The sequence below is a fragment of the Schistocerca serialis genome, chromosome 6 (genome assembly GCF_023864345.2).
Source record: "Schistocerca serialis cubense isolate TAMUIC-IGC-003099 chromosome 6, iqSchSeri2.2, whole genome shotgun sequence".
In the NCBI taxonomy this organism is placed as follows: Eukaryota; Metazoa; Arthropoda; class Insecta; order Orthoptera; family Acrididae; genus Schistocerca; species Schistocerca serialis.
Window position 1 is genome coordinate 459,597,364 of NC_064643.1, and position 8,093 is coordinate 459,605,456.

Here is an 8,093-nt window from a genome sequence, read left to right on the forward strand (position 1 = left end):
AGCTCGAAATCTCAGCAAAGTGCTGACCCAACGAGTTAGAAATTGCGACGGGGTCCACTAATGTGTCATGCGCGACAGTGAGCGCAGAGACCGGGGAGAAACTAGGTGCGCCTGAGAACCGTCGAAGCCGACTCCAAACTTCCGAGGAGGGAGTGAAGGTGTTAAATGAGCTAATAAAGAATTTCCAGCTTGCCTTCTTGCTATCGCGGATGACACGACGGCATCGCGCTCGGAACTGCTTATAGTGGATACAGTTGGCCAAAGTAGGATGGTGGCGGAAAACACGGAGAGCACGTCGCCGCTCACGTATTGCATCACGGCATGCCTCGTTTCACCAAGGAACTGGGGGGCGCCGGGGCATTTCGGAGGTGCGTGGTATTGAATGTTCCGCAGCTGTAAGAATATCGTCGGTAATATGTGTGACCTCATCGTCGACGCTGGGAAAGTGACGGTCATCGAAAGTCGCTAGAGACGAAAAAGTGTCCAATCGGCTTGGGCAAACTTCCAGCGTCGTGGGCGCATGTAGGGCAGTTGAGGCTGCAGTCTAAGGACACATGGAAAGTGGTCACTCGAGTGTGTATCATCAAGGGCGAACCATTCGAAGCGCCGAGCTAGAGGAACAGTACCGACCGCAAGGTCCAAATGAGATAAATTTGTCGTGGAGGCAGACAAAAATGTAGGGACCCCAGTGTTGAGGCAAACTAGATCTGCTTGGTGGAAGACGTCTAGCAATAGTGAGCCACGTGGACAAGGATGTGGAGATCGCCAAAGCGGGTGGTGGGCATTGAAGTCCCCAACCAGCAAATATGGGGGTGGAAGCTGACCAAGAAGATGAAGGAGATCAGCTCGTGCCATTGGCGTGGACGATGGAATGTATACAGTACAAAGAGAGAACGTGTATCTGGAAAGGGAAAGACGGACGGCGACAGCTTGGAAGGAAGTGTTTAAATGGATTGGGTGATAATGGAGAGTTTCATGGAGAAGAATCATGAGTCCTCCATGTGCTGGAGTGCCTTCAACAGAGGGGAGATCTTTTTTTTTTTTGTGGTTTTAGGGCGCACAACTTTAATGGTCATTAGCGCCCTTACTACGTTAAGAATGCACCGCGAGGCACAAGTTTAAAACAACAACTAAAAGGGAAAACACGAGAAAAGACAGACTGATAGGCAGAGGATTAAAAAACAGCATAATCAAATGTCCTTAGAGAGGTGTGTCAAATTGATAAAACGAAGGACACGAGCAGCTGCTCGTGGGTCATCGGCTAAAATAGCTTCTAAAGTACATGGCAGGTTAAGATCGAGACGCAGTGTGTTGAAATCTGTACAGGAAATTAAAATGTGGCGGACCGCCAGCAATTGCCCACATGGGCAGAACGGCGCCGGCGCAGCCGTCAGCAGATGGCGATGGCTGAACCGGCAGTGTCCGATGCGTAACCGGGCCAAAACGACCTCCTCCCGCCGAGAAGGGCGGGAGGAGGACGTCCAAGCCGTGGGAAGAGGTTTCAAGGCCCGAAGCTTGTTGTCTGTAAGTGCAGCCCAATCAGCATGCCACAGCGATAAAATGCGCCGACAAATTACCCTGCTACAATCCGACGAAGGGACACAACAAGAAGCTGTCCGAGGTTGGAGGACCGTAGCCTTGGCCGCGGCATCTGCAGCTTCGTTCCCAGGGATACCGACATGGCCAGGGACCCACATAAAGCTAACCAGAGAACTGACGTCCACCAGCTGCTGAAGAGAGCGTTGGATCCGGTGCACGAAAGGGTGAACCGGATACGGATCACTGAGGCTCTGGATGGCGCTCAGGGAATCGGAGCAGATGACATAAGCAGAATGTCGGTGGCGGCAGATGTAAAGAACAGCCTGGTAGAGGGCAAAGAGCTCAGCTGTGAAGACCGAACAATGGCCATGGAGCCGGTATTTGAAACTTTGTGCCCCGACAATAAAGGAACACCCAACCCCGTCATTGGTCTTTGAGCCATCTGTATAAATGAAGGTCCTATTGATGAACTTTGAACGAAGTTCAACAAAACGGGAGTGGTAGACTGAACTGGGGGTAACCTCTTTTGGGAGCGAGCTGAGGTCAAGGTGAACGCGGACCTGAGCCTGGAGCCAAGGTGGCGTGTGGCTCTCGCCCACTCGAAAGGTTGCAGGGAGTGAAAAATTAAGGCGGTGAAGGAGGCGACGAAAGCGAACTCCAGGGGGTAGCAGGGCAGAGACATACAACCCGTATTGACGGTCGAGAGAGTCGTCAAAAAAGGAGCGATAAGACGGGTGGTCGGGCATTGACAGTAGCCGGCAGGCATACCGACAAAGCAGTATTTCGCGCCGGTAGGTGAGTGGCAATTCGCCAGCGTCAGCGTGAAGACTCTCTACGGGACTAGTATAAAATGCTCCAATCGCAAGTCGTAAACCCCGATGTTGTATGGAGTTGAGTCGGCGTAAGATGGATGGCCGTGCAGAGGAGTATACGAAGCTCCCATAATCCAGCTTGGAGCGGACGATCGACCGATATAGACGAAGCAGGACGGTTCGATCTGCTCCCCACGACATACCACTGAGAACACGGAGGACGTTTAAAGAACGGGTACAACAGGCAGCCAAATATGACACATGTGGAGACCAGCCAAGTTTCCTGTCAAATGTAAGACCTAAAAATTTTGTTGTCTCCACGATTGGGAGAGCAACGGGACTGAGTCGTAAGGACGGTGGGAGAAACTCTTTGTAGCGCCAGAAGTTAATACAGACCGTCTTCTCGGCAGAAAAACGGAAGCCATTGGCGACACTCCAGGAGTAAAGACAGTCAAGAGAACGCTGAAGACAGCGCTCCAGGACACGTGTACACTGCGTGCTGCAATAGATGGTAAAATCGTCCACGAAGAGGGAGCCTGATACATCAGCTGGGAGGCAATCCATTATTGGATTGATCGCGATGGCGAAGAGAGCGACGCTCAAAACTGAGCCCTGTGGCACCCCATTCTCCTGGCGAAAGGTGTCTGACAGGACAGAACCCACACGTACCCTGAACCGTCGATCCATTAAAAAAGAACGAATAAAAAGAGGGAGGCGACCGCGAAGGCCCCATGTATGCATGGTGCGGAGAATGCCCGCCCTCGAACAGGTGTCGTAAGCCTTCTCCAAATTAAAGAACACAGCAGCGGTCGGGCGCTTCCGCAAGAAGTTATTCATAATGAAGGTCGACAAGGTAAGCAGATGGTCAACAGCAGAGCGGCGCCTACGAAATCCACATTGTACATTGGTAAGTAGGCGTCGAGACTCGAGCAGCCAAACCAATCGAGCGTTAATCATTCGCTCCATCACTTTACAGACACAGCTGGTAAGCGAGATGGGTCGATAACTGGAAGGCAAGTGCTTGTCCTTCCCCGGCTTAGGAATCGGGACAACAATAGACTCGCGCCAGCATGCGGGAACATGTCCCTCAATCCAGATGCGATTATAAGTACGAAGAAGAAAACCTTTACCAGCAGGAGAAAGGTTCTTCAGCATCTGAATATGAATAGAATCAGGCCCTGGAGCGGAGGACCGTGATCGGCCAAGTGCGTTTTCGAGTTCCCGCATGGTGAATGGGGCATTATAACTTTCACGATTCGAGGAGCGGAAGTTAGGTGGCCTAGACTCCTCTGCCTGTTTTCGGGGGAGGCAGGCAGGGTGGTAATGAGCGCAGCTCGAAACCTCTGCGAAAAAGCGGCCGAAGGCATTGGAGACATTCTCAGGGGCCACAAGGACGTCATTCGCGACCGTCAAGCCAGAAACTGGTGAGTGGACTTTAGTGCTAGATAGCCGGCGCAGGCCACCCCAGACAACAGAAGGAGGAGTAAAACTGTTGAAGGTGCTTGTGAAAGCAGCCCAGCTGGCTTTCTTGCTTTCTTTAATAATACGACGACACTGAGCACGTAATCGTTTATAATTGATACAATTTGCCACTGTAGGGTGGCGTTTAAAGGTGCGTAAAGCACGTCGACGAGCACGTAAAGCGTCTCTACATGCTGCAGTCCACCAGGGGACCGGTACGCGACGTGGAGAAGAAGTAGGGTGAGGGATGGAATATTCAGCAGCAGCGAGAATGACTTCCGTGAGGTGTGCGACCTGACGATCGCAGCTTGTGAAGGTTTGATCCTGAAAGGTCGCCCTGGAAGAGAAGAGCCCCCAGTCTGCCTTGGAGATCGTCCAACTAGAGGAGCATGGAGAGGGGGTATGCTGCAGGAGATGGATAACACACGGGAAGTGGTCGCTCGAATATGTATCAGAAAGTACATACCACTCAAACTGGCGTGCAAGTTGGGGAGTACATATAGAGAGGTCTAAATGGGAATAGGTGTGAGATGTGTCCGAAAGAAAAGTAGGGGCGCCAGTATTGAGGCAGACAAGGTTGAGCTGGTTGAAAAGGTCTGCTAACAGGGAGCCCCTCGGGCAGGATGCTGGAGAGCCCCAAAGGGGATGGTGGGCATTGAAGTCTCCAGTTAACAAAAATGGTGCAGGTAGCTGAGCAATAAGTTGCATCATGTCTGCCCTGGTAACGGCAGATGACGATGGAGTGTAAACGGTACAAATGGAAAATGTAAAAGTGGGGAGAGTAATGCGGATGGCAACTGCCTGCAGGCCGGTGTGCAACGTAATGGGATCATAGTAAATATCATACCGGACCAGCAACATAACCCCTCCATGAGCCGGGATTCCTACCACAGGGGGTAGGTCAAAACGCACAGAGGTGTAGTGTGCCAAGGCAATTTGATCACATGGGCGTAGCTTCGTTTCCTGGAGGGCTACGACGAGCGGACGGTGCAAGCGGAGCAGCAACTTCAAGTCCTCTCGATTGGAGCGAATGCTGCGAATATTCCAGTGAATAAGTGCCATCGTAAGAAAGGGAAGATATAAGAAGGGGTCACCTCGAAGGCCGCAGAGGGCCTGGCTTCGAGCGAGCACTGCCGCCGCTATCAGTAGGCGGACAGTCTTCGTCCATTGGGTCTATAGGTTCATCGGCCATCTTGGGAAGATGGCCGGGAGGGGGAGCTTCCTCCGCCGGTGAACGGCCAGATGTTCGGCTACCAGCGGTGCGGCCAGGCGAAACGGATGACGGCCTGGGGCGGCAACCGCTGGGTGGCGCAGGAGAAGAAATGCGCCGTGGCGGAGAAGGAGAACTGTGCTTCCTAGGAGCCTTCTTGGAAGTACGTTTGGTGGAAGTACCAGTCGAAGGCTGGGAGGTCGAGGTACGCAGGAAGTCTGCATGGGACGGTTCCTTCTTAAAGGCCCGTGCATCTGACTTCTGGGTCTTCGTCTTGGCAGAAGCTGATGAAGGTGCATGTGTCTGAGGGGTGATGGGAGGAAGAGGAGACGTCGACCGGGCGATCTTAGCACTGGCCGAACGGACGACCGTGGTGCTGAAGGTCAGATCGCATGTCTGGGTTGCCACCTCCCTGGTAGTCCGAGGAGAGGCGAGGACAGTACTGTATTTCCCCGCTGGGAGCAGCGTGGGCTTCCTACTAGCAAATAGTTTGCGAGCAGCCGAGGTGGACACTTTCTCTTTGACCCGAATTTCTTGGATACAGCGTTCTTCCTTATAGACAGGACAGTCGCGGGAGGATGCGGCATGGTCACCCTGACAGTTCACACAACGAGGAGACGGAGGTGGACAGTCACCCTCAAGGGCATCCCTGCCGCAAGTGACACATTTAGCCGCATTGGAACAAGACTGTCGAGTGTGATTGAAACGCTGACACTGGTAACAGCGCGTAGGTGTCGGGACATAGGGGCGAACAGAAATAACCTCATAGCCCGCCTTGATGCGCGATGGCAGCTTAGCACTATCGAAGGTCAAGGAAAGTGTCCGGGTCGGTACAAGGTCATTGTTGACCTTTTTCATGACCCTATGGACAGCCGTCACGCCCTGCTCAGCGAGGAAAGATTGAATCTCCTCGTCAGTCAGTCCGTCGAGGGAGCTAGTATAGACCACACCAAGAGACGAATTCAAAGTGCGGTGAGCCTCCACCCGCACAGGGAACGTGTACAGGAGTGTGGCCCGAAGCAGTTTTTGTGCCTGAAAGGCGCTCTCAGTTTCTAGTAATAAGGTACCGTTACGCAACCTGGTACAAGATTTGACAGATCCGGCTATGGCATCTACACCCTTCTGGATAACGAAAGGGTTGACAGAGGAAAAATCCTTTCCGTCCTCAGATCGAGAAACGACGAGGAACTGTGGGGCAGGCGGTAGTACTTTTGTCACTGATGGCTGGTCACGTTTCCGTTTTTGGGCAGAAGTCGAGACAGATGGAGTGAAATCCATTGCGGAGGAATCCCCCATGATTGCCAGCGTCTCCGATGGCGCGCTCCTTCCTTGTGGGGACCCTCTCAGAGGGCACTCCCGCCTTAGGTGAATGTTTACACCTCAGGTCACACCTCCCGAGAACCAGACGGAGGGACCAATCGGCATGGTCAGAAGGTATCAGCTTAGGCAATCACCCCTCCCCGGGCCTGGCCTTTACCAGGTGGTACGCGCGTGCCTTACATGTCTACCCAGGGCGGGGAATTACGCGTTACCCCGTCACCAGCTACGCGTGCGAACGCGTGGGTCGGCCTTCAGGCACACACAGGGAGGAAGGAAGAAGAGGAAAAGGAGGAGAGAGAGGGAGAGAGGACAGACTGTCTCAAACGCTGAGGCCGAGACCAGAGAAGGCAAGGAGAAGAAGGTAATGAGAAGGCAAGGAGAAGAAGGCAATGAGAAGGCAAGGAGAAGAAGGCAATGAGAAGGCAAGGAGAAGAAGGCATGGAAACAGTAAGGAAGACAGTGAGGTGGAAAAGAGCAAAGAAAGGAACCAACCAAAGGAAGGAAGAAACGAGAAGGGAAAAAGCAAAATGACCGCAAATAGAGGTCGTGGAACCGTCCGTCTCCGGACGCAGGCGCTAACGACCCCCTTGAGGGGGTGGGACTCCTTTTAGTCGCCTCTTACGACAGGCAGGAATACCTCGGGCCTATTCTAATCCCCGGACCCGCAGGGGGAGAGGGGAGATCATATCGGATGGACTGAAAATGAGGGAGAACAAAGCGGTCATGGGGACGCAGCTTTGTTTCCTGAAGACAGAAGATGACCGGCGAGTAGGATCGTATGAGGACCGACAATTCATCCCGATTGGCTCCAATGCCGCGGATATTCCAGTGGATAATGGAGATAGGGTGAACAGAAAATGGAGGAATGTGACCAAGGTCGCTGTCAACTCAACGACTGCTCAGAGCTTGCGACCGACAGCATGGAATGGCATTCAGCCGAAGGCAGAAGATCCTGATCCATAGGTTGGTCAGGAGCAGCTCCTGCCACCAGCGATCGGCCGGTTGAGCGGCCGCCAGCTGTGCGCCTCGGCGACACAGAGGACGGCCGAGGTCGATTTCCGCCAGGTGGTGCTGTAGATGGGACACGCCTTGGCGGAGAAGGAGAGGAACTGGGTTTCTTTGTAGCCTTCTTGGAAGTATGATGTTTAGAGGAAGGAGGAACCGATGGTTGTGAATTTGGGGTACGTAAAAACTCTTCACGAGTATGCTCTTTTTTCGAAGTCTTGGTGTCTGACTTTTGGGCTCGAGTTTTAGCAGAACTCGACGAAGGGTGAGCCAGAGAGTAGGCAGGCGAAAGTGGTGAGGTTGAACGGGCGATCTTTGCGCTGGCCGATCTGACGACCTTGGCACTAAAGGTGAGGTCGCAAGTCTGCGTGGCCGCCTCCTTTGGCCGAGGAGAAGCAAGAACAGTGCTGTATTTTCCTTTCTGAGGCACGGTGGGCTGTCGACTGGCGAATAATTTTCGAGCAGCAAAGGTCGACACCTTTTCCTTTAATTTCCTGGATGAGCTTTTCGTCCTTAAAAACGGGACAATCTCGAGAGGAAGCAGTGTGGTCACCCATACAGTTGATGCAGCGGGGGGATGGAGGTGGACAAGCACCCTCATGGGCATCCTTGCCACATGTAACACATTTGGCCGGATTGGAACAGGACTGGCTGGTGTGATTGAACCGCTGACACCGATAGCAACGCGTAGGGTTTGGGACGTAAGGGCGAACGGAAATTATCTCATAGCCTGCTTTGATTTTCGA